Source organism: Ixodes scapularis, unplaced genomic scaffold, assembly GCF_016920785.2.
Source record: "Ixodes scapularis isolate PalLabHiFi unplaced genomic scaffold, ASM1692078v2 PGA_scaffold1__304_contigs__length_218370807, whole genome shotgun sequence".
Taxonomy (NCBI): domain Eukaryota; kingdom Metazoa; phylum Arthropoda; class Arachnida; order Ixodida; family Ixodidae; genus Ixodes; species Ixodes scapularis.
The window spans coordinates 63,411,572-63,434,992 of record NW_024609846.1 but is presented as its reverse complement, the minus strand read 5'-3'; the positions used below and the strand labels follow the sequence as shown (position 1 = coordinate 63,434,992).

Here is a 23,421-nt window from a genome sequence, read left to right as displayed (position 1 = left end):
CCCAGACCTTAGACCTACATACCTCCTAATCTGTTGTATATTTTACGCGACATTAAACAGTAGTCAATAGTCGAGTGCGAGTTATTTCTTTCCCATGCTATTTTTCCATCACATTTCCCCTGGGTGTTAACCCATTAACATTAACCCATTAACCTTTGCAGAACGCCTCTAACATCCTCCCTGTTGTATCTGTAAGTCCATCAAAGTCTTCCAAATATGCATTCACGTCCCCCAAGATAATTATTTTCTTGCTAGTGCCAATTTCCCTAACGTCTCCTGATATACATGTCAAGTGTTCTGCATTTTCCTCCCCTGCATCACCGCCTGTTTTTAGATAAACAAAACCGAGGGTTGTGTCTAAACCCCCAATATTGCCTTTGACCCACATGTGTTCCCTGCAGCCCTCTTGTTCCCTTTCCCATTCCTGAACCTTAACTAACACCCCTAATCCCCCTCCCTTGTGTTCCTCATTGGCCCGGTCGCATACCATCCAATGATATCCCGGTATGTATGGTAGTTCTTCCATATGCCTGAGATGTGTTTCTGCTAATCCATACACTGCAAAGTTGTCGCTTTCTAATCGCTGCTCAATCTCCCCCCACTTTATTCTGTTCCTGCCCTCCTGCATGTTTATGAACGCTGTTTCTTTTTCCTAGTCCTGCAAGGCTTCCTCTCACCCTCCCAAACCCTTTCCCCTGTATCTACATTTTGGCCCTCATTTACACCGGCGCCCTCAGGGCTCCGGGGCTCCGCAAAAACTGTATGATGTGACATCCAATCCTATCGCCTACCGTGCTCACAGTGGTTCCACTGTAGTGGATGCCCATTGTAAAAGGGTCGGAGCGAGCTTCGTGCACCGCCCTGTTTACTTTCATTACTCCATACTCAAATCGTCGGCTCAACCCCCTTATCACCCGGTTAGCTTCCACCACCTGCTTCTCTATCTGCAAAGACTGTCCCCAGACCTCTGGGACGGTGCATATTTGCACATGCACAGTCTCAGAGACGTCCCTCAGCTTACGTAACCCCAACTCTATCTGCCTGGCGCGGTTCTGGCTCCGTCCCTTTAACACATCATTTAGTCCTGCGTGTACAAACACTAGGTTCTCTCCTTCCCTGTTTTTCCACACCTCCACCTTCGCTTTGGCCATAGCATCTACCATGCACTTTCCTGACTGAGCCATCGGTTACCCTCCCATCCCCTTTCACCCTGTCCAGCAGCCCCTCCTTAACCGTTGTTATGTACGAGTCTCCTACCACCAGCACCCTCTTAACCCCCGACTGCCTGTCTTCACCCCCTCCAGCTATCTGTGCTTTCTCTGCCTCAAGTTCTGCTGCCTTTCTCAAGCCCTGCTGTACTGCAGTACTATACAGCTGTGCAGGCTCCTTTCCTACACAGTCAATCACCTCGTCACTATTTAACTGGCCCCCTTTGTCTGCCCCCCCCCTCGCCGTCTTCTCTGCCACCTCACCCTTTTTCTTATTAACTACTCCTGTCAGTTGCTGCACCATCTCCTCATACTTCTTCTTATGCTCTTCCAACTCCGCCTTCCACTCTTCCCCTAAGCTCCCCTACCTGTCGCTCAACCTCGGCTTCCTGTTGCTGTTATCGTCTCAGCTCTCCCGCCACGCTCCCTACCTTACTTTCCCATTCCCTGGTCATCTCCACCACATCCGCTTCGGCCCTCTTATTCATATCTCCGACCTGCGCCTCGAGCTGAACCCGCTTCTCCCGCTCTACCCGTATCTCCCACTTCGACTCCTGAACCGTATCCGCCCATTCCCTTCCTATTCTCCCAAAACCAAGTTCTACCTTCTCGCAACTCCGACAGGTAAAGTTGCTCTTTTCGGCTTCTGCTACAGTTTTGAGCTCCAACTCCATCATGCAGCATTAACGGCCACACTCCTCAGATTCAGATTCTACATCGGGTCCCCCTTTTACATTAGCCTGCGCATTTTTCTTCCTTCGCATATTCACCATTGCCTACGGACGCACAGCGCGACCCCACGAAAAATATCGCACCAAAACCAAAAAAGCCTGGGTAACGTCCCTGTCCACAAAACCAACTAGCCCGCCAAAAGTTTCAAACGTGCAGGTGGTTTGGTCTTGTGACCCTACCTAAAAAGCCTGCTGTAACCCAACTATCCTATCGCTACTTTAAAAACTGCTTTCTGCTACCTCATAAAACCACCAGAGTTAGAGCAAAAATGCTTTACAGCAGGGTGGTAAACCTGGAGGATCAACCCCAATGGGGTGTGCTCCTTGCCTTTAGCGTGCAACACCACCAATGAAGCAGATCTAACAAGCAAGCCTATCCTATTGCTACTTTAAAAAGCACACTCGCAACTAAACTAAATACACCAAATATTGCTTAGCTTCGCAGGAGCTCTGGAAAACACGTCCTCTTTGTCAGCTGATAAGCAGCTGACTGGTGAGACATATTCATGCCTATTTCGGAACACAGAAAGGGAAGGTAGTGAGCTGCTCATTCGTGTTTTCTTTTTCATGTCTTGTCATAAAGTAGAGCCAAAGGTTTTTTTTTGTTTTTTTTTTCACATTGCTCGGCTGCTTGAGGTTGCAAGTATTAGTACAAAACATGGGAGTGCACAGCAGTATACTTCCTTCATACTTGGCGATGTCGAATTTAAAAATTGTCCAATGGTTCATTAAAGTCAAGCTTTCATGAAACAATTTTTTATATCATTATTAGTATTTGATGTGTACAGCAATAATGGACCTCCTTTCTTAATGCATATTCCAAAGCTGAAATTACTTCTCTTAAAGGGGCGCTCGGGAGCTTTCTAAGACGGCCTATTTATGGCCGTAACACATTCTACGTGCTCTAAGCATCCGAAATATTTAAGTTTAAATCATGTGCAGCTTAGTTCACTAATAAAAATGTGATAAAAGATAGTGAATCTCGGACATACAAATGGCGGCACTGAACCCGGCCGAATGTAGGTGAGGAACGAACGGGGCTCATCAGACAATCACAAGCGATAGCTTCACGTCCGGACAAGCAGCCAACCAGCCCTGCTCGTCTGCACAAGAGGCCCTCGCTTGCAATTGACTGACAAGTGTCTTTCGCCGTTCCACCCTATTCGCCTTGATTCGGTTCAACCGCATTCGCTATCTTTGATCACATTTTTTAATAAAGAAATAGGCCACACATGATTGTACGTTTTGGACTTGTGGGATGTTAGAGCACATAGGTTGAGTTAGGAACATAAATAGGCCATCCTGGAATACTAGAGAGTGCCCCTTTAATTTATTTAATTTTTTTATATATATCTACAGTTCAGCATTTCAGTGAAACAAAGCAGGAACATGATTGCAGACGAAAGTGGAGAGTCCATTTGTGTTGCCTGTATTTCTCCACTTTTTGTGCATTTTCTTGACAGTGTTATTCACTGCAGATTCATCTTGGACCTGGCATCAAAATGCGAGAGGCAGCATTTACACACGCCGTGGAAAAGGCTGCCACTCCTGGCCGCTCTCTCAGAATGGTCAGCCGATCACTGTGGGAGCCTGCGGAGCTCTTCGACAAGGGTGTGTCAGGACAAGCCTGTAGGCGTCTCCTCTAGGAGGGTGTGGTGAGAAAACAGCCCCTACCACACCAGGTGGGTATTTCTGATCAGCCTGGAAGGGCACAGCACCTGTTGTGGCTGCTGTGCTTAGCTCTGAACAAAAAAACAAAACAAAAATTTGGCTATGGGGATATTTATACAGCGTGTAGTTGGTCTGCCATTAAAGTTGCGACGAGTCACACGCTGTAGATGAGCAGCGTGTGACTCGTTGGAACTTTAATGGCAGACATAATGTTTGTATAGTGTGAGTTATGATTTACTATGATTTGGGATTTTTATGAACCTATTGTTCATTTTGCCTAGTGCAGCACACATGTACAGTGAGAGGCACTAAGAGGTCAGACAAGGTGAATGTGGACAGAGCAGGAGAAATGCCACTTGGGGTGCAGCGCTTTCTTTGCTCACTGGGAGCGAGGCCACGATGTTCGATCTGCAGTCAAACCTGATATTATCGAACCCGGTTAATTTAAGGGCACATGGTAAGGTAAAATTGAAGAAAAAAAATTTGATTTTAGTTTTTTTCGCAATTTGAAAAGTTTAGTTCTTTTTGCACATTTTCCATTGTCGCAGTGTTTTTGGAAAGCTATATTTCGGGCTGAAAATCACTTCTTCCGAAAGCAAGTAGCAGGTGACTACGCCTCCTTTTGGGATACACTCCCTGTTTATCAATGAATTCTCCAACAAAACAAAATCAACACAAGACCTAAAAGCTTGTTCAGTAACAGATAATCTAAAAAAATTATTTCGCAACTATTGCATAGCTTTTTTTCAACCAAGACATTGGCTACGTTTCCATGGATGCGACCATGGCGCATCGAATCGAGATGTGACCAGTCACGCGCCCGCGATCCTCCTTTCCCTTCCTCGTCTACCCAATCATAGGTGGTTAATCTCGATTCGATTCTCTACGTTCGCATCCATGTAAACTCAGCCAATCACGAGACGCTGCGCACGTTTTTCCCAGGTGTGTAGCGTGTGTACATTCAAGTGTTTGTGTTTTCATAACGACAAAATGGCGCCATTGAATGCTGTTCCTTTATTCAATGGTGGCAGCATTGCACAAGCCAACGTTTTGAAGTTTTGTGGATGGAACCCTGTTTGGAAAGCCATCAAGTGGCTGAGGGAAGTTGACATCACTCTAATATACTTACGGACCAAGCGACATGGCAGGTCACAAAAGAGGCCCGGCAAGCAAGGCGATAAGCCTAAAGGCGAAGATATGACTTTAGCGATGCCTTTCAAGCTGGCGGCTATTGAAAAATGACTAAGGCTGTTGGTGCCAATAGAAATTTGTTATTCACCAGTTTTTTTACTTTAAACTCAATTATCTCAAAACAGTGTTTTTTAGTACATAGGTACCATTTTTTCCTTAACCTGACATTATAGAGGGTTGATTTTTTATTTCTACCACATACATGGGTGTTCAAAAATACTGGACTAAAATTAAACATGTGCACCCCGCAGTTTTTGAGTTACAAAGTTTTTAATAGATGAAAAAAACTAAAAATTCAGTACTAGAATAAAAAAGTATTAAAAGAACTTGTTTTAGATTGGTTCAAATAATTCTAGTTCAGTGGATAAAACACAATATTTCAAACAAAATGATACATGGATGACAGAAATACTCCTAATAGTCACCGAGAAAACTGTTCCTCAACATGGCCTCAAATGCATGGGAAGTATAGGACTTACCTTGTGCCCTTAAACTATTTGTAAATGGACTGGTAGCTGCAATAAAAATGCATAGCGAAAAATGCAATTACATCGAACGAAAATTGCAGCGTCTCCCCATGGACCGATCTGCCAAGAGCGCTGTTTAGCTCTGCAAGCTGGCTTTCCCCCTGCATGAGGGTTTGCTTGTGGGAGAGCCAGCTTGCAGAGAAAGCTGGCTTTTTTTCTTTTGAGCAGCCGCGTCGGCCGCCCAGGAGTAAAAAAAAGTCTTGTGGGGGGAGAGGGTGAGCCGGTAAACGAAGAAGCGGCCACTATATAACTGCAGTCGGCGTCCCTCATGATGTACAGATGCCCCTTCGAGCGTGAACAACTTTTCTAAATGTGGCGTGCTTGTTCGTTGTCAAATTCATTAAGACTTCTATAGAGAATTGCATGCTATATCAAAGTGGTAGACGGTTTTTTGAGTGTTTGATATAGTCAGGTTTGACTGTATTATGTTGCCCACAGGTAGGCGAAATCAGATAGAACGTGGGAGGGCGGGCTGAGTGATAAATTGACTGATTATCAGGCTCGACACGACATAACCTCTTGTTTACTGTTGTAGTTGTGATTTTATTATTTTAAGGTTTTTTTTATGAATAACTGCTCGTGTATTTCTTTTTATGCACTGCAGGTTTTATCACGCAATACCGACGTGCCGAAGCCATCATCTTAGCCATCCAGATGTGCCGGCAAAAGTGGCATGGAAGAAAAGAGCCATGGACAGCCCAGTCTGCAGGAGAATGTTTGCGAGTGGTGCATGTTGGGAAAAAAAATAAAATAGTAAGTTCCATTCTCTTTGTCTTTGTAGTTTTGTTTCATGGCAGAATGAACACCTAAACCTGCAAAAAATTAGCAGTCTTTTTGCACAATTTGCTAGCTGTTGTCATCAGCAGTCCTTTCTGCATCTAAATTATATAGTGCATGCATGACCAGGTCACCACAGAAGACACTAGGTCGGCCGGATCACATCAGAACACGTCAAGACACTAGAACACGTCAAGACACTAGAACAAGTCAGGATAATAGAACACGTCAGGACACTAGAACACACCAGGACAACAGAATACGCCAAGACCCGTGTCTGAATTTCCGCTCTGATGTAAACGTCAGAAACAGACCAGACCCGGGCTGGTGGATTTTTCAATAGGGCAGCAACATCGCGATGGGAGTGTTGTGCGTTGTGAACCAAGATTTTAATTATCGCCGATGTGACGGTGTGGTCGCGTATAAGTGGTGTAACAACAAGAGGAGATGACGTAAAATGCCGGGCATTGATGACGCCGGTCGGGCATTGATCAGGGGGGGGGGGGCGGGGTGTCCCAGGTTGATATTCCGATTTACATTAAAGAGTTTAATACCGCTTGAGGGATTACGATGCAATCGATCAACCTACAGTCATGTTTTAACGCTGGTCTGAACCGTAGCTCCTGTCATACAGTGGCTAATGTGACTTTCGTCTGCGATGTCCTGTTGTCTCCTCCCCGAGAGCGATTGCGCTCTGGGGAAAGGACTTCGGAAAATATGACGGAAAGTACGTATATTTACAGTTTGAAATTTTAACATGAAAAAAGAATGGTAGGTAAAATGGAAAAAAAAGCGATCCTTCATTTTGTTGTTTAAATATACTACGGTTCATGGAAAAACTGCCCTCCAAGTGTCGCGCGGGAATAAAAGGGCTAGAAGTTTTCGGGCTCGCCATGGCGTAGCTTCGTACACTAAACACCTGCCGCAAGTCGCGGCTTTGACTGCATTCAAGTTGATCGAAAAGCGATTTCTCTGCCCGTGAAGCTTCGCTTCCACCTGAGTGAATACCCCCTCTACACAGATTAATTCAAGACGACAATTGAAGCCGCACGCGACCAGCACAGATAGAAAAATAAACTCTACAATGGAAATACTGGCTATGACGTGCCGTGCGGGGAAGCAAACATATGGCTTGGAACCAAATTGGGGCGGCTTGATTTATTCGCTTTCAAATAATTACGGCCTGAGCGTTTACTTTTTACTAAGAGATTCATCCTCTGAGCCGTTCAAAATCCTTTCAGAGGTATGACATTGCTGTAAAAAAACGAACATGCTGGGAATAGTTATTATTGCTCATTAGGTCACCGAGAAAATCTGTACCTGCAAAACGGCCTCTATAAAAGGCGGAAACACAGAGCATACATGTAGTGATTGGTTTAGTGTTGCACTGATGTCTGTATGTGCCACGTGTGTGTATAAAAAGGTTCCCGTAGGTTCCGAAGCGCAATAGTGGCGTGAGCAAGTGAAATGTTTTTCTACAACATAAATTGGGCGGTACCTGGCGCCACCTAGCCTAGCTACATGCAATTACCTTGCTTGACGCTGCCATCTTGCGGGAAGCAATTAAAACTTCTTTCACGCTTCGCGATAATTTCTGATTACCGTGTACTAGCTGTGCTTTGAATTTGCTCTTTTTGAGAGCAACTCTTGATTTCGCAAATGGTTTACCACTCCGTGAAGTGCGGTTGACGAAAGACTTGTGGCTCGAGGAAGAGCAAAGGTAACTGGATGTCGATTATCTGCGTTTAACATTGCAGTGGTGACGACGAGAAGACGCTTTCGAAACGCAAGTTTCATTACCTACGGGAAAAAGCTGGCTTTCGAAATTAATACAGTTCGCAGAAAGCTGGTGTTACACTTTTATTTTCTGTTCCTCTTGCCCCGTACAATAGACGTTTAAGCCTTATTGAGCTCGATTTCCTCCATTCGGGGCCGCCATAAAGAGATGCAGGCAACGGAGGAACCTTGCTACACTGCTCCAAGGACGGAAGTTTCTCTCTTTCTAAAAAACATAGGTCACAAGAGCGTTCCTCCGTGTATGGAGGGCTATATGGACGCCCTTCTTTCCAAGAGTGCGCAGTCTGCGGCTTTCAGGCGTCCCGTGCTTCTCCGTGGCTCGCTCCCACCCCCTCCCCTTGCCACCCCTGGTGTCTCCGGTTGCATCCGCCGTTGTTGGGGCTCAATAGCTCGCGTTCGCTATTCCTTATTCTTATTTCTTTCTTGTGACCAGGAACAGCCGAAGCCTGAATGCTGGTACACACAAATACACTCTTTGTACAAAAAAAAAGGAAACACAAAGGCATTGATCGTAATATAGCTGAATACTTGGGAATTTTTAAACAAGCGTTCACTATCGAAGAAATCATCCTCCGCGCTGAGTGAAGTAAATCTATTTTGAATACTCAATATGGTGGAAAGTCAACATAAGTCTTGCACATACAACGTGTTGGGGCTGCGGCTGCTCACACGTGGAAGGGATAAAGAGAGCAGAGACACAGGTTTCGAACAACTTAATGTTTCATGCACAGCTTTGGTCGGAAATGCCTACTCTCGAAAATTTCGCCGAGCTACTAATGTCTGCAAATTCATTCTGTGTAACATTGACTCATGACTAAGAATAATCCGGTGACCGTAATAACGGTCGTACACAATGCGTGCTAGCTTCCTCTGAGCATGTCCAAACCTCTCAGAGCCTGCCACACTCAAACAGATCCAGACCACGGAGCGAAACTCAAGCTTTGAACGCACAATAGAGGTGTAAAGCCTGACAAGACATGAGGGCTCCTTTGAAATCGCGGGTTATTCTCGAAAACAAACCTAAACGTCGGAAGCATGAACTGTCCAGATTTGGCAAATATGCAAATATGAGGGTGGAATCCACATAGACGCCCAAATCCCGCACACAATCTACTCGACGTAAGGGTTTATTATTTAGCTTGTACAAAAATGTTGAACACATTTTTTGCGCGATAAGAAAATGACAAGCGTTTTTTTCCTATTTCAACGCAAGTTTTGCATCTCACACCTTAACGAGATTGCAGATGCGCCATTTTGCGAAAATTTGCAATCAGCATCCGATTTGATATGTCTGCAGAACTTAATGTCATCGGCGAACTTGAGCAATTTGGAATGTTTTACACAACGATAAAGGTCATTAACAAGAATATTACACAGCAAAGGTCCCAGAGTTGAATCCTCGGGAAAACCAGAAGGGCATATGGATGATCTCGATAACTCACCGCTAACACGAACTCTTTTAATGCCCCCAGTCAAGTATGCTTTGAACCACAGACATAATGGCAACGACACTCCATATTCTGAGTCTGTAAAGTAATAGTTCATAATGCACAAGGTGAAATGCCTTTCTCAGGTCAAAATAAATGTTGTCGTCTTGACCACGCTGGCGACGATAGAACCAACGCAACTGAAATAGTTTCTCAAGTTTGTTTCCACGGACCGAGACTTAAAAAAGCCATATTAAGATTCGTTTAAAATTTCTTTAAAATTCTTGTGGTGTGACAGGCGAGCTTGGAGTGCCTGCATCCGGTGTAGCAGGATCGTACTGACTGTCTTGAATCGTGGTTGGAAAGTCGTCACTGGAAATTGGAGACGGTGAAACTGATGCCTCGGGCAAGGGCGAACTTTCTCGATGTTCTTTGCGGACCTGAGGCTATCGTCTTGATTCGGAGGTACTGATCTTCCTCCTTGGGTACATGTCTCAGCTGTTCAATGTGTCGTTTCTATGCACTTTTGTCGTTCGTGCGGATCGCATATCTTCAGTTTCCTAGAACTCAGACGACGACGCCTTTCGACCATTTCTTGCCGTTCCTGTAGTCTCTTGCCCTGACCTGATCGTTCAGATGTAGGTGTCGTTCTTTCGAGTTGCGCTAGGCGTGCTGTTTCCCCTGTTTTGTTCGCACGACATGCGTTATTGATGGTCTAAGAGGGTCGAACCTTGTGCGAAGTACGTCTCCTGTAATCATTCCGGCAGGTGTTGAGCCAGTTGTCGTGTGCGGGGTCGTCCGATATACCACCATAAAGTTATGACATACCTCTTTCATGGTCAGCCCCGACTTCAGGCTTGCGGTGACAGACTTCTTGAATGTTCCAAAGACGCTTTCAGCCGCACCGTTTGTGTCGGGATGGTTCGGAGGGGAAAATGACTGCTGCACTCCGTTTCTTGTCATAAAATCCCGGAGTTCACTTGATCGGAATTGCGGGCCATTGTCTGTCACAATCCTTTTTGGCAGCCCATATCTTGCAAAAAGAGTTAGAAACACAGTTAGAAACACATGCGCCTGAGTGCCCTCGCAGAACCTCAGGCCACTTAGGAGAAGAAGCTGGGCCAACCGGCGGACACTTCGAGCGACTTCCGTTTAGCTATTTCAGCGCCATCTCTTATCCGTTGGTATTCTATTAAGTTTTTCCGGTTTACGCCGGAAAGTTTATTTGATAGGATGAGATACATATTATTGTTGCTGCTTACAGATTTCAAAAATTATCCTGGTAAGATGTAACAAATATTTTGGTTAGCTAAAGTTTCGCCCTCATACTTTGCCCTCATTGGCCGGTTGTTTTTTGTATTTTGACCGTTGAGAACAGTTGCGCGTCGTCTGCCGCTCTCGCGGATGCGTCGGCTGCTCGACGGCGCCTGTGCCAACGGTGCGGTGGTGGTTTTCGTTTGCGGCAGCGGGCAGTGGCGTTGACCTATTGGTTATCGGTCTATTTCTTCTACCAAAACACGGAGGAAACGAAACCTTGTCTATTGCTCGACTCAGTGGTGCTCTAATTCCAGTGGCAACATCTCTGCCAAGTTCTTTGGGTTCCCGGTCGAGTGACGAAAGGTAAAGACGGGCTGCTATACTTTTGGTTATACAGTTTCGGATTGCCGAAAACTTGCTGGTGCATGTTTCTTTATGGTAGAGTTATTGTAGAAGGTCACAAGGAACAGCGCATGCATCTTAAAATGAGCGGTGTGGGCGGTATCGGTGTTAGAGCACCGCAGCTTGTGCGTGGAGCAGCTCGCTGCAGAAGGAACCTGCGAGAAACCGTGGCGATCGAATCACTGTCGCCGACTACCGCAAAGTTAAATGTGTTATTGCAGGTCTGTGAATACTTGAATAGTAGTTTCGTGTAGATTTTGTTACTTTGTTGTGCCGTGCAGTGAACGTTTTTTTTTTGTTTTTTTTTCTCTGTCTAAAGAGCGTGCCTAATAAAAAGAGAACTTGCAAAAGAAGTTTGGACTTGTGCTCAGACTGGCGATGTGCGCCCATCTAAAGCCGCTAAACAGCAGCGGCTGGGCGTACTTTGCATTCATTGAGTGACCATTTTATGAGAACTGGCTGTCACTGAACATGCACTGTTGCCAAGCTGATATCAATCGAGCGACGCAAAGTCAAGTGCAATCGTTTCGGAGCGTCGGACATTCGCAAAAAAAAAAGGTAAACACATTGTATTGTAGAAGAACGAGACGGCGGCAATGGGAGCAGTTCCCTCTTCTCTCAACATCAGCGACAATACACGAACTCATCTCTGTTACGTCACGGCGCAGTGGTGGCGCGTCGGTCGCACTTCCGGTCTGGTGCTGTAGGCAGAAGTCCCCATGCCAGACGTGTATTCCTGCGTTGTTTTGAAAGGAACCAGACAAAAACCTGCCTTCTCGTCAAAACGCCGCGACTGGGGCCGTACCAAGAGAGTCGAGAAAGGTTTGAAGGTCAGTTTTCACGTGCTCGGTTCGTCCGAGAATCTGGATATGTGCCGTGAAAAGGGAAAAGCAGACGCCGTCGGACAACGATTGCTTGAGTGGGAAGCAGTTTGGGTTGAATTCACGGATGCTTGCGGTCATCAGATTTATTTGTTTTGTTCCAACATGAACGCCAGAAAACCGTCAAGTTGTGGGGACCCCCTGCGGACTACGTTCAGTGCGTCTTCAAGTTCAAACGGCCGCCTGATCGTTCGAACTGTCGTATGCTCTTTCGAACGTTTCTGCTTGTCGTCTGCTCTCTTAGACGACGCCGGCCCGTAGACCAAATGTTGGCCCGGTACTTGCGATAAGAAGTAAGTGCAGGCCTCAAAAGACTTACATTTGAAGGTTGGTAAGCAGGCTCGATGTAAACAGTAGATACATGAAAATGTTGATCATTGTTACCAGTGACCATCACCGACTTGTTATGACTAATTCACTTGGTCAGATTCCGCTTGCGATTTTCAGTATCGACGTCGACCATCTCAGCTACGGTTCACGCTTTTGCAGCCCCAGCGACGTCGCGACTTAAAAATCGCGAGCGAAATCTCATCATCCGAATCAGGCATTAGCGTACATACTGCAGTGTCCACGCGGAATGAATCGCCACATGTCACATTATTCACGCGAAGTTTTCCGGTGTAACGAGCCTCGGTAATTTCGCTGACGCCGCTCAAGGTAGTCAGACATCGCCAGGAAGACGTAGAATCAACGATTCGAACGCGAAAAAGGGCAGGGGGACTCACACGGACGCCGACAACATCGCATTTCAAATCGTTTGTTTATGGGCGACGGCGAGCCTCTTGCCCACACCCCCATCGCGCATGCGCGGCGCCGGTGGCGTCCGCTAGGGGCGCTCCGGTTTGTTTGTAAACATGAGTTGGTGTATAGGATGCAAATTCGTTCGGAGTTCGGAGGCTGCTCCGAACTCCGAACGAACTCGCATCCTTTTGTCGCCGAGGGTGAGAGAGAGGGAGAGGAGGGACCACACTTCCAACGAGGTAGAGGGGCTTAGAGTGATAAACCGGAAGTTCGGAAGTGGCACCCCCCCGGTTGCCGCCATATTTTACGCAAATGTGACCACTCGTCACGTGACCTCCCAAGAGCCGTGACGTCACAGGTAAGATGGCAGCGCCCAGAGCTGGCGAATGCGAGTTTGTTCGGTGCGCGGTAGCCGTGATGTGCAGCTGCTTTCCGACGACTTCGGGCTTCTTCGTGCTTCTTCGTGCTCGCTGACGCAGGTATAATGTGAAAATATGAAGGAATGAGACTTTATACCGTTTTTGCGCAAGATCGCTCTGGATCATCTGGATATTAAAGCCTGTGAGACAGCATCGCCGTACCGGTGCTCGGATTCCGGGATGTGTCCGAGGACCGATAGAACTTTGAGTGCTTCTAACATGAAATTTTCGCATTCTCTTAGCTTTGTTTGAACGTTGAAATATCTGAGAATCTACGCGAAATGTATACGTCGCGTTAGGGCCTAAGGGAAGTTGGTTCAGCCCTCCGTCACCGAACAACCATAGCAACTTTTAGCGAGGAAGCTCCTGCGATTCTTTTGTGCTAATCCACGATTCTACATTCGATCGCTTTTCTTCCTCTTTTTTTGTGTGTGTGTGAGTGCGAAGTGCACCCTTATTTTCAGCTACGAGGATGGCGTTTTACTGAGTATGGGGAAGAATAAATCGTTGCAGGCACCTGCTTCAAAGCTATTCGACTTGCTATAAGAACAACTGTTTTGGTGCATGCATAGATTAACTGCGCATTTTTTCTGTTTTGTAGGATTTATTGCAGCTATACTCTTTTCCATCAAGAGTGCATTGTATTAGTCGGTCAATTATTTAATTGTTCTAATTACCTGGGTAAGATGATTCATATTTGTGTTCATCCCTTGCCTAGAGAGCAGTCTTGTTGAAAAATGTTGACTACCATTCCTTTCGGTCTCTTCAATAGACTCTTTTTAAAAGTGTGGGCTGTCTATACTTCGCATCACCGTTACTTGGAAAAGGTCAACCGCCACAGCCCCCTCGAGCCAATCAGAGAGACGGAGCGAAGGTGTGTGACAAATCTGTGCAGACAAGCACTCTGGTGATATGCTGTCATGTGCCTCTCTCCAATGTGTGTATTGACTCACCGAGACGGTAGCCTTTGCCGTGTGCCAAATTCTGATGAAACAAATTACAGTAGCTACTATTGTAATTACCCCAAGCTTTCAGACTTTGGGCATTTGTTCGACAAGAATGTTATGTCCGCCATCCCTGTGAATTCGGCTCAGCACGTATTGGACTCGAATGCTGCATTAGCGTTCGACGTGAACTGGGGCCCATTCGTGTGCTTTACGCCGAAAAAAATGGTGACAGTTGTGTTGCTTGATAAGGTTCTGCAAGGGGTCTATTGTGTCATACATATAGGAAGTGTCATGCTATATAACAATGCATCAACACATACTATTAAACTATATGCTGAGGTGTGTTTGTTTCTCCATTTAACAAGTTACAGCAGTGTGCTTTAATGCTATTATCATGTGTGTAGTTTTAAGTATCCTCTCTGCAATGCCTATGAAGGCCCCTGGAAGGAATAAATTAATAACATTTTCACATCTCTGGAGTTGGTTTTCGGATGCACCACATGTTCAGGAAAGGTTGAACGAGTGCAGCCCCTTGCAAGAAGTCTGCCAGTCTGGTATGACCCCTTAATTAATATTGAAGGGTCAGAGATGCGAGTGTCCTCGTAAGGTCCAGAGCGTGCAGTGGACACAATTCTCGGTGTGTAGACTCTCAAGGCATGAAGGCAAGCGGAAATATGTTTATCTGGTTAGTGTATCAAATATGTTTATTTCCACTTGATTACATAATTATTGATTCTTAGGAAATGGTTCCATAACGAGTTCTTTCTGCGACAGTCTCGTGTCAGGCGTTCCGTCGTAGTACCTGTGGACCTTGTTGTCGGATGACGCTCCTGGCACGTCGGTGTTCAGTTTGGTCGAGTGGCAACTTTGACCGACTGATGCTGTCTTGTAATCATACGTCATGTGCGGCCACCGACGTCTGATGCACTGAAGCTGCAGGGCTGGCTTCTAATCCGAAAATTTTCCTGGTAGTTTTCGGCATCAATGCAGCAAGCTCGGGCATGTATTGCTTACCTGGCTGTGCCTTTTGCTGTACCGTTGACTTGATAGCTGGCAACAATTTTTGTTTGCTATCCAAGTCTGGTGATGCTTGCAGTTCACTTTTGAGAGCAACCAACCATTCTATTCCTTCAAGTCACTCAGGGGCATTCTCCCTCAAAGTTGGAAATTGTGTGCTTCGTGGAGTGGACACAGAAAATTGATGTCAGCAAATTTTTAGGTATTGTCCTTGGACGACAACCAACACCAAATCCACTGTCACTGCATCGCCGCTCACCTGCTTTGTCGTGCTTACCTCTTGTTGAGGTGATGGACATGAGGAGCTTCGGGGTAATCAGGGATTCAGAATCTTCGATTCAGCACCTTCGGCATCAGGGACAAAGGTCGCCGAAGGTAATCCTTAATCTCCCGTGGTCGCTCCTCGAGACGTAATCGAGGGTCGTTTGGCACGAACCATCGCAGACCAATTCATTGGTACGGGCTGCTTTGGTAGACATGGTCGGCTTCATGCAGTGGAAGCAAAGCGGTTTTCGGTCGCACATTCGCATCACCTACGTTTTCCTCGGTGTACTTTGTTGAGCAGAAACCTACACACGATGTCGGGAATGCTTCGGCATTAGAGTGTCTCATTGAATTGGCATTGAATACTAAGAGGCAGCCGGTGGCGGCCCTTGGTTTGTCAGATACCGCTTCGCTCGCAGAAGTCTCGGTTGAAATACCTGTCAAACTTGTTCCGAAACAATCTCGGCAATCAAAATAAAAGCCAGGCAACTGATGGCAGGAAGTAGCTTCCTGATCTCCTCCCAGACAACGTCGTGGATGATGTCGTGGATGCCTGGGAGGCTGGCGTCGAAGTAGTAGCTGGACAACTCGAGTGTCGAGACGCCGGGAAGTTGTTCATAGTGGCAGGCTCGGGCATGCAGTGCACATTCCATATTGGAAGCCTCGGTGATATGAACACTTCGACTGTTGTTGGGGGTTGCGGACAAGGCTGCCGAAGGTGTTGTCCCTCCCGTGAGGGGCATGGGATTCTTAGGTTCTTGTCTTCTGTAGCATCAAGGTCGGCGTGGGCGTGGGCGCTCGATCAAGCGCAAAACATCCTCCACGAGTGCGGTGGCGCTCTCGTTGGGGCAGTGTCCTGGACAGAATCAAGAATGCAGCTCTCTCTCGTTGATGTTGGCTGACAAATGCGCGCTTCAGCTCGATCTTGCAAACTTCCCATGACGTTAAGGAGGATCCATGGTTCTCAGACCAGCGCCGGCAGTTTCTTCCACGAGAAGTATAGGTTCTGCAGGAGCTGGTTGTCTGTCCACCCAATGTGGCGGGCGACACTGTCATATTGTTCAATCCAGTCCTTGACGTCTTCATACACCTTGCGTGAAAAAGCGTCGGAGTGTGATTTGCGACGGGCATGCAAACAATGGTGGGAGGGGACACGGTTTGCTGCTACAGGTTTGTCATTGTTGGCTTAGTCAGCTTCGGATTTTCTGACAGGAGACCGAATTCCGGTGGTTTTTCCTGGTAGCAGCAACTGGCTCGGATTTCAGGTGCTTCGTGGTGTATTTCCGAGGTTACTTTTTGTGGTATTCGGTCGTCTTGCGGTTGTTCTGCCAGGATCGGGTCAGGACTTTGCTCACGGCTCGACGGGAGTGTAAGACGCAGGATAGTCCGCCAGCCGTGTCCCATTATCGAGTAACTCGGCTGAAGAGCCGCCGGGTTCACACAGAGTGAAGGGCTATGGGTGCCCAGCACCTCCACCAGAACATACGATTACTGCTGAGCATGACCTGCAGTGTCCCAGAATAGTGAATATTGATAGAAGCTAGGACTGGAACAAGGGTCCGTGACAGTATAACAAAACTCGCACAAGAGAATCTATCCTGACCACTGAAGAAGCTGCATTGCTTTAGTGGCATTCTGTCCGAATAAATCCTCTCCTTCGAGGTTTGGCGACTGCCGTGGACGAACTGAACTGAAATGGATGTGGGACCACTTTTCTGGTAATGAGCCACTGCAGACTGTTGCCACAAAGCGGCGTGAGCTGGGTACGTAACACGCTCGATGCAATGTCCGGACAGCTTGCAATTCGCGTAACGAGTGTGGATGAAACGTTTGTGTTGACGAAACGTGCGACAGACCAGCGGGATCAGTACCAACTGCAACACCTGTGCTCCGTGAAAGTGCACGTCTACGCCGGAACAATTTCGGAAGCAGCACAGCATCACCTAAAGCATGGCACAGGAACTACCAGCTTGAAGGCAGCTCTTCGGTGCGCCGCACACCTGTGCTCCGTGAAAGTGCACTTCTACGCCGGAACAATTTGTAAGCAGCACAGCATCATTCAGCACGGCACGGGAACTACCAGCTTCAAGGCAGCCTTCCGGTGCGCCGCACAACCGAAGTAAGCCCTCGGTCATTTGATCGAAGCTGCACCACGATTGCACACCGCCAAGCACTACTCACGCAATTTCCGTCGCTAAACTGTGTATCCAAATATATTGCACACGCTTCACTGAAAACCTCGAAGATTCCGATGGTCAACGAGAGCAGAGAAACGTCGCCTTAAATTTTATCCTAGCGGTATCCGAATCAATCCGAGGTCCGAGCAACGTAGGTCAGATTGTCTCTTCCGTGGCAATATCCCGGTCGGTCACCAGCGAAATGCACACCGTTCCTCCGTATTTTCACGTTATACCTACGTCAAACACCACGTTGAACTCTGAACTCGCTTTCGACCGGCCTCATATGACGGCTTCCGCGTCTGAAATCAACTCGCCGAGACGAACGACAACCAACAAAGTATCCGACAAGCTCCGGCCCAGCTGGGGCCAGCCGCTGCATGGGCGCTGCCATCTTTCCTGTGACGTCACGTATTTGGTTTGGTCATGTGACGTGTGGTCAAATTTGCGTACAATGGCAGCCTCCTTATGGGGGTCACTTTCGAGTGCAGACCGGAACCCCGGTTTATCGCTCTAAGCCCCTCTACCTCGTTGCACACTTCTCACACCCTCTCCCATAACCAAGCGGTTGCCATGAGGACGGCGCTCGTATTGTTTTGTCTATTTTTTATTGCTTTTGGAGAAAACCAACGCCCGTTAGGAAAGATTTGGCGCTGCCGTCTGCAATTGGAGTCCTAATGGGAGGTATAGGAAGAGTCCGCCGGTTGGCTGGGCGCCCTCATGAAAGGCGTGAAGAGTGAAATCTTCGGTTGTCTTCTACGGCACGCACGCCCCCCGCCCCCGGACTGCTGACGACTTTCTGTTGCGGAAACCACGAACAGTGAGCGTGCGCTGTCGGCCCGGGCAAGCTACTACCACCGACTCGTCGTCACCTCTGTTGCGTCAACTGTCGCATCATCGCGGATTGACCTGGACAGCGTCGGTGCGGACAACGTTCGACAGATCATCCGTGACGTCGTTCGGGAAGAGCTCTGAAAGCGGCTACCCGCCGCCGACCAACCAGCTTCTCTCTCCGTCGCCGAGGTTGTGCGGAAGAAAGTCCAGATTGTCCCAGCCAGAGGCTCCCATCAGCGTGGCAGCCCCCGAGGAACCCTCGCTAACATACGCCGCAGTGGTCCGACGGCCACCGTCTCAACCTCGCGCTTATGTCGCGCCGCCCCGACGCCAGTTTCCTGCGCCTCAGTATGACCGACGTCACGACGACCAGTCCGACCCACGCCCAATATGCTACCACTGCGGGCAAGCCGGCCAGGTGTACCGACGTTGCAGCTTCCGCCAGATGAGGCTGATAGGGTTTGCGTTGAACGACCATCGGCCCCGCTTTAGTGAACGAACAAGGGACATCGATGAGTATTATCGTGGACACTGTTAGCTATAACACGGCAGCGGCGGCCATCCCGTACCCCCAGCGCCTCGTAGCAGGCGCCGTCCGAAACCCCGCGCATGCGCCGTGTGGCGGACTCGCTCTTCCCGCCTGCGAGCACACCCTCGCTTTGTCGTCTGCTAGGCACGGAGCAGACGACGCCAGAGCGCTTGCCAATTTTCCCTGAACACGGTTGAGCAAACCACGGCGTAAGTGGTGTCCACGGTTGATTCCCTGACTCCGCTGGCTAAGGATAATCATCGCCACTAATTGTAATATCACGGTAGGCTACTTTTTTCTTTTTTTTTTATGGCACAAACTTGCAGTTATACTCCGTTTCACTCTAGGTCTAAGCGCAGAGGATGCTACGACACGATAAGGCCAACCAAAAGCGACAAAAGCTCACTTTTTGCACCTTATTGTGTCCCCCGGTGATGCACTCCGTGACATTGCACCTTTGCCGCTATTTGACTGGCTATGTCGTTTTGTAGCGTACGCTGCATTCGGACTTTAGGTGAAACAGAGTATAAGTCTATTTCTGTATCACACCTGCTGCGCTCATACTGGTTTGCGAGCGCATATTGTGAAAGATGCATTGCGGAATCCTGTTCCTGAAAAAGCAAAAAAAACAAAAAACGTAGACAGGGTTAATGCCTCAATGACTCTGCAATCTCCCCCAATCAAAATCGACGGTTTAAAATGAGTTTGAGACCAGTTCGCTAGGGCCAGGGTACCAGACGAGCAGCAGTGTGGCATCGCCTGCTCTGCGCCTAGCAGACGACAAAGCGAGGGTGTGCTCGCAAACGGGAAGAGCGAGTCCGCCACACGGCGCATGCGCGGAGTTTCGGACGGCGCCTGCTATGAGGCGCTGGGTGTACGGGACGGCCGCCGCTGCGGTGTTATAGCTAACAGTGTCCACAATAGTACCTGCGCCGTCTGCCGTCTTCAGTGCAGGGACCTTCCAGGGGATCCTGCTCATTGTCCCCACGACGTCCGGGATCACCCATTCGTCGGTCCCGCCGAGAAAGCTTGTCCCCCCTCTGTAGCAGGGAAAACTAAGTGCGGCAACGCCTGGAGGTGATGTTGCCGAAGACGACTGATGTAAAGAGCCTCCAAGAACGCCGGAGCGCTCTCACTCTCCCTACGCCACGCATTGCAACGACGCTCCTGAAGCAGTGCCCAACAACCTTAAAGTTGTTATCGACGGCCACGGCGCTTCGGCCCTCGTGGACACCGGAGCAGACTACTCAGATTTGAGTGGGAGGCGCTCTCGCCGCCCGAGGAAAGTTACGACGCCCTGGGGTGGACCAAAAATTCGAACGGCCGAAGGGCAGCTGACTACGCCCGTCGGAAGGTGCACTCCCCGAGTCGAAATTCACGGAGAGACGTGAATTCATCGTCCTACAAGACTATGCCAGAGATGTCATTCCTGCATGGACTTTCTGTGTGAATACGACGCCGTCATTGACCTTGGAGAGAACCGATTGACAATGCGGACACCTGTTCCGCCTCCAGAGGAACGCCAAAGAACGTCAGTTGCCGTCCAAGTTTCTGCCGACCACGTGAACCTGCCGCCGCGATCAAGTGCTAATGTGCCCGTCGTGATCGATGCAGCTACCTGCGACGAAGTTATTCTGAAAGGCAACGTTCAATTGCTCCTGGGGAGAGAAATGGGCGTCGCACTGGTGTATAACTGAACTGTGGTCCTCGTGACGTACTTCCGACAAGAAACGCAACACCTCACTAAAGGTGCCGCAGTTGCCCCAACGAGGAACTCCGGAACTCCGCCGAAATTGCCGTGATGGCTGCAGAATCCACTCCACGTGAGCAAGACAGTACGCCGCCAGCGCAGCTCGAGACTGACCCAAGCTTACAGGCCCGGAATGGCGGAAGCTGATTAACCTTCTCGCCGAATACAGTGAGTGCTTCGCGACATCGTCGAAGGTACGCTAAACCGCCGTTGTGAAGCACCGCATCATTACCGAGGAAAACGCGCTCCCTGTGCATTGATGGCCGTACAATCGGCGTAAAAAAAAAGGAGGTCATCCGGAGAAAGTGCAAGAAATGCTGAACGACGACATAATCCAGCCTTCAAGCAGTCCGTGGGCCTCTCCAGTCGTAATGGTTAAAAAGAAGGACGGAACGCTTGCGTTTTGCTTGGACTACCGGCAGTTGAACGCGGTGAGGAAGAAAGGTGTCTATCCACTCCCCGGCATAGACGACACACTAGACCGGCTGCGTCACACTCGATATTTTTCATCGATGGACATGGAAGCGGCTTCTGGCAAATCAAAGTCGACGAACGGGACCGCCAGAAGACAGCCTTCGTCACGCCGGGTGAACTGTACGAGTTCAAGGTGATGCCCTTCGGACTATGCACGGCACCATCAACTTTCCAGCGTTTCGTAGACACCGTACTGGCATGACTGAAATAAGATAGCTGTCTCGTCTACCTTGACGACGTCGTAGCGTCTTCAAGCGACTTTGACGAGCACTTGCGACGACTCCGAGCTGTTCTCCAAGCCTAAGAGAACACTGGACTCACCCTCAAGCCATCGAAGTGTCGGTTCGCCTATGACGAACTGAAGTTTTGAGGTCACGAGGTTAGTAACGAAGGCGTTCGCCAAGACCCCGAGAAAACTCGCGCCTTCGTGGCGTTTTAGTGCCGACAGACAAGAAGGCTGTGCGAATATTCCTTGGATAATGTGCCTACTACCGGCGCTCTCTTTCAAGATTTTGTAAGGATTTTGGCACCGCTCACAAACCTCGCAAATTACTCCGAGAAGTTGGAATGGGCCGAAAAGCAGCAGCAGGCATTCGACGCGCTGAAGCGATGACTCCAGACTCCTCGTATTCTAGGAAACATCGATGTCGATGCAGAAACCGAGATCGCTCCAAGCCCTGCGCTAGTAACGCGAAACTAGAAGCGATAGTGGTTCAAGTGCAAGAAAGCACTGAGCAAGTCATGGCATATGCAAGTCGGACACTGTCCAAGGCGGAGAGAAATTACCACACGACTTAAAAGGAATGTCTTGAGGTCGTCTGGACGATCGCGTAGTTACGTCCGTACTTGTATGGGAGCCCGTTCCGCGTTGCCGCGGACCACCGCTCGCTCTGCTGGCTTGCGAACCTGGAGGACCCTTCAGGACGCCTCGCTCGATGGAGTCTCTGAAGGCAGAAGCTCAACATGACTGTGATCTACAAGTCAGGCCGCAAGCACAGTGACGCCGACTGCCTGTCCAGAGCCCCTGTCGAGATACCTCCCTGCAGCAGAGACGACGAGTGCTTCCAATGCGCAGTGAACACCGATGACATGGCACGAAGCCAAAAATACGATCCTGAGCTACGTGCGCTGATCAAGCACCTCGAAGGAGGAGGGCGTGCTACCCCTCATGTCTTCTCAAGAGCCCTGCCGACCTTTGCCATCCGCCACGCTGTACTTTACAAAGAGAAGTTCGGGGATAACAACTCGCCATGGCTGCTGGTAATCCCGACCGGCATTCGAGAAAAGATCTTTCGCCTGTCACGATGAACCAACGTCCGGACACCTTGATTACAGCCGAACACTGGCCCGTATTCGTGAAAAGTGTTACTGGCCCAAACTCCACAAAACCTTTCACCTCTATATACGTTAATGCCACGAGTGACAGTGACGCAAGAAACCGCAGAAAAAGCCGGCAGGTCTCCTGCAGCCAGTTCCTCCGCGAACTGCATCGTTCCAGCAGATCGGAAAGGATCTACTTGGTCCTTGTTCGCAGACAACTCTGGGAAACTGTTGGATAATCGTAGCCTCTGAATATCTAGCACGACACGCCGAGACAAAAGTCTGCAGCTGTGGCAAGATATTCTTCATCCGAGCCACACCAGCCATCGTCGCACAACGGCATGCCACCCGCAGACCAACGGGCTGACGAAGCGGCTTAACAAGAAAATCGCCGACATGATCTCCATGTACGTCGACGTAGAGCACAAGACGTGGGACGAGGTGTTACCCTACGTCACGTTTGCCTGTAACACTGCGGTTCAAGAAACCACCGGAGTAACACCTTTCCAGCTGGTACATTGTCGGAAGGTAACAACGATGGTCGACGCGATGCTGCCCCACGAGTCAGTTGACGATGGGAGCAACGACGACCAGGTGGTTGCGCAACGGGCCGAAGAAGTCCGCCAGTTCGCCGAAGTCCGGGCTCAAGACAAACAACGTATCGAGGCTGGCCGCTACAACTTCCGTCATCGCAACGTCCACTTTGAGCCCGATGACAAAGTGTGGGGGTGGACACCTATTCGCCGCCGCGGTCTCAGCGAGAAGCTGTTAAAACGGCACTTTGGACCCTTCAAGCTGTTTCGTCCACTCGGGGATTTGAAATACGAGGTGATGCCCGACAGAACACGGAATTCATCACGTCGCCGTCCACACCCGGAAGTCGCCCACGTCGTGCACCTCAAGCCGTACTACGCTCGTTAGGACTGTAAACTACGTTCTTGAAGTGCGCTCGATTGGTCTGTATTTTGCAATCCTCGACAGTTTTCCATCTTGTTATTGTTGCTTGTATTCCTGTTTTGCTTTATGGTACGTTGCATCGGAATGATGTGCTTTTAAAAGGGGGGAGTAGAGCCACGCGGC

At 48.8% G+C, this 23,421-nt stretch overlaps 1 pseudogene; it reads left to right on the top strand.

The window, feature by feature from the left end:
• The first annotated feature begins 18,373 nt into the window (after positions 1-18,373).
• Positions 18,374-19,832, top strand: LOC120846648 (annotated as a pseudogene).
• The last annotated feature ends 3,589 nt before the right edge of the window (positions 19,833-23,421 follow it).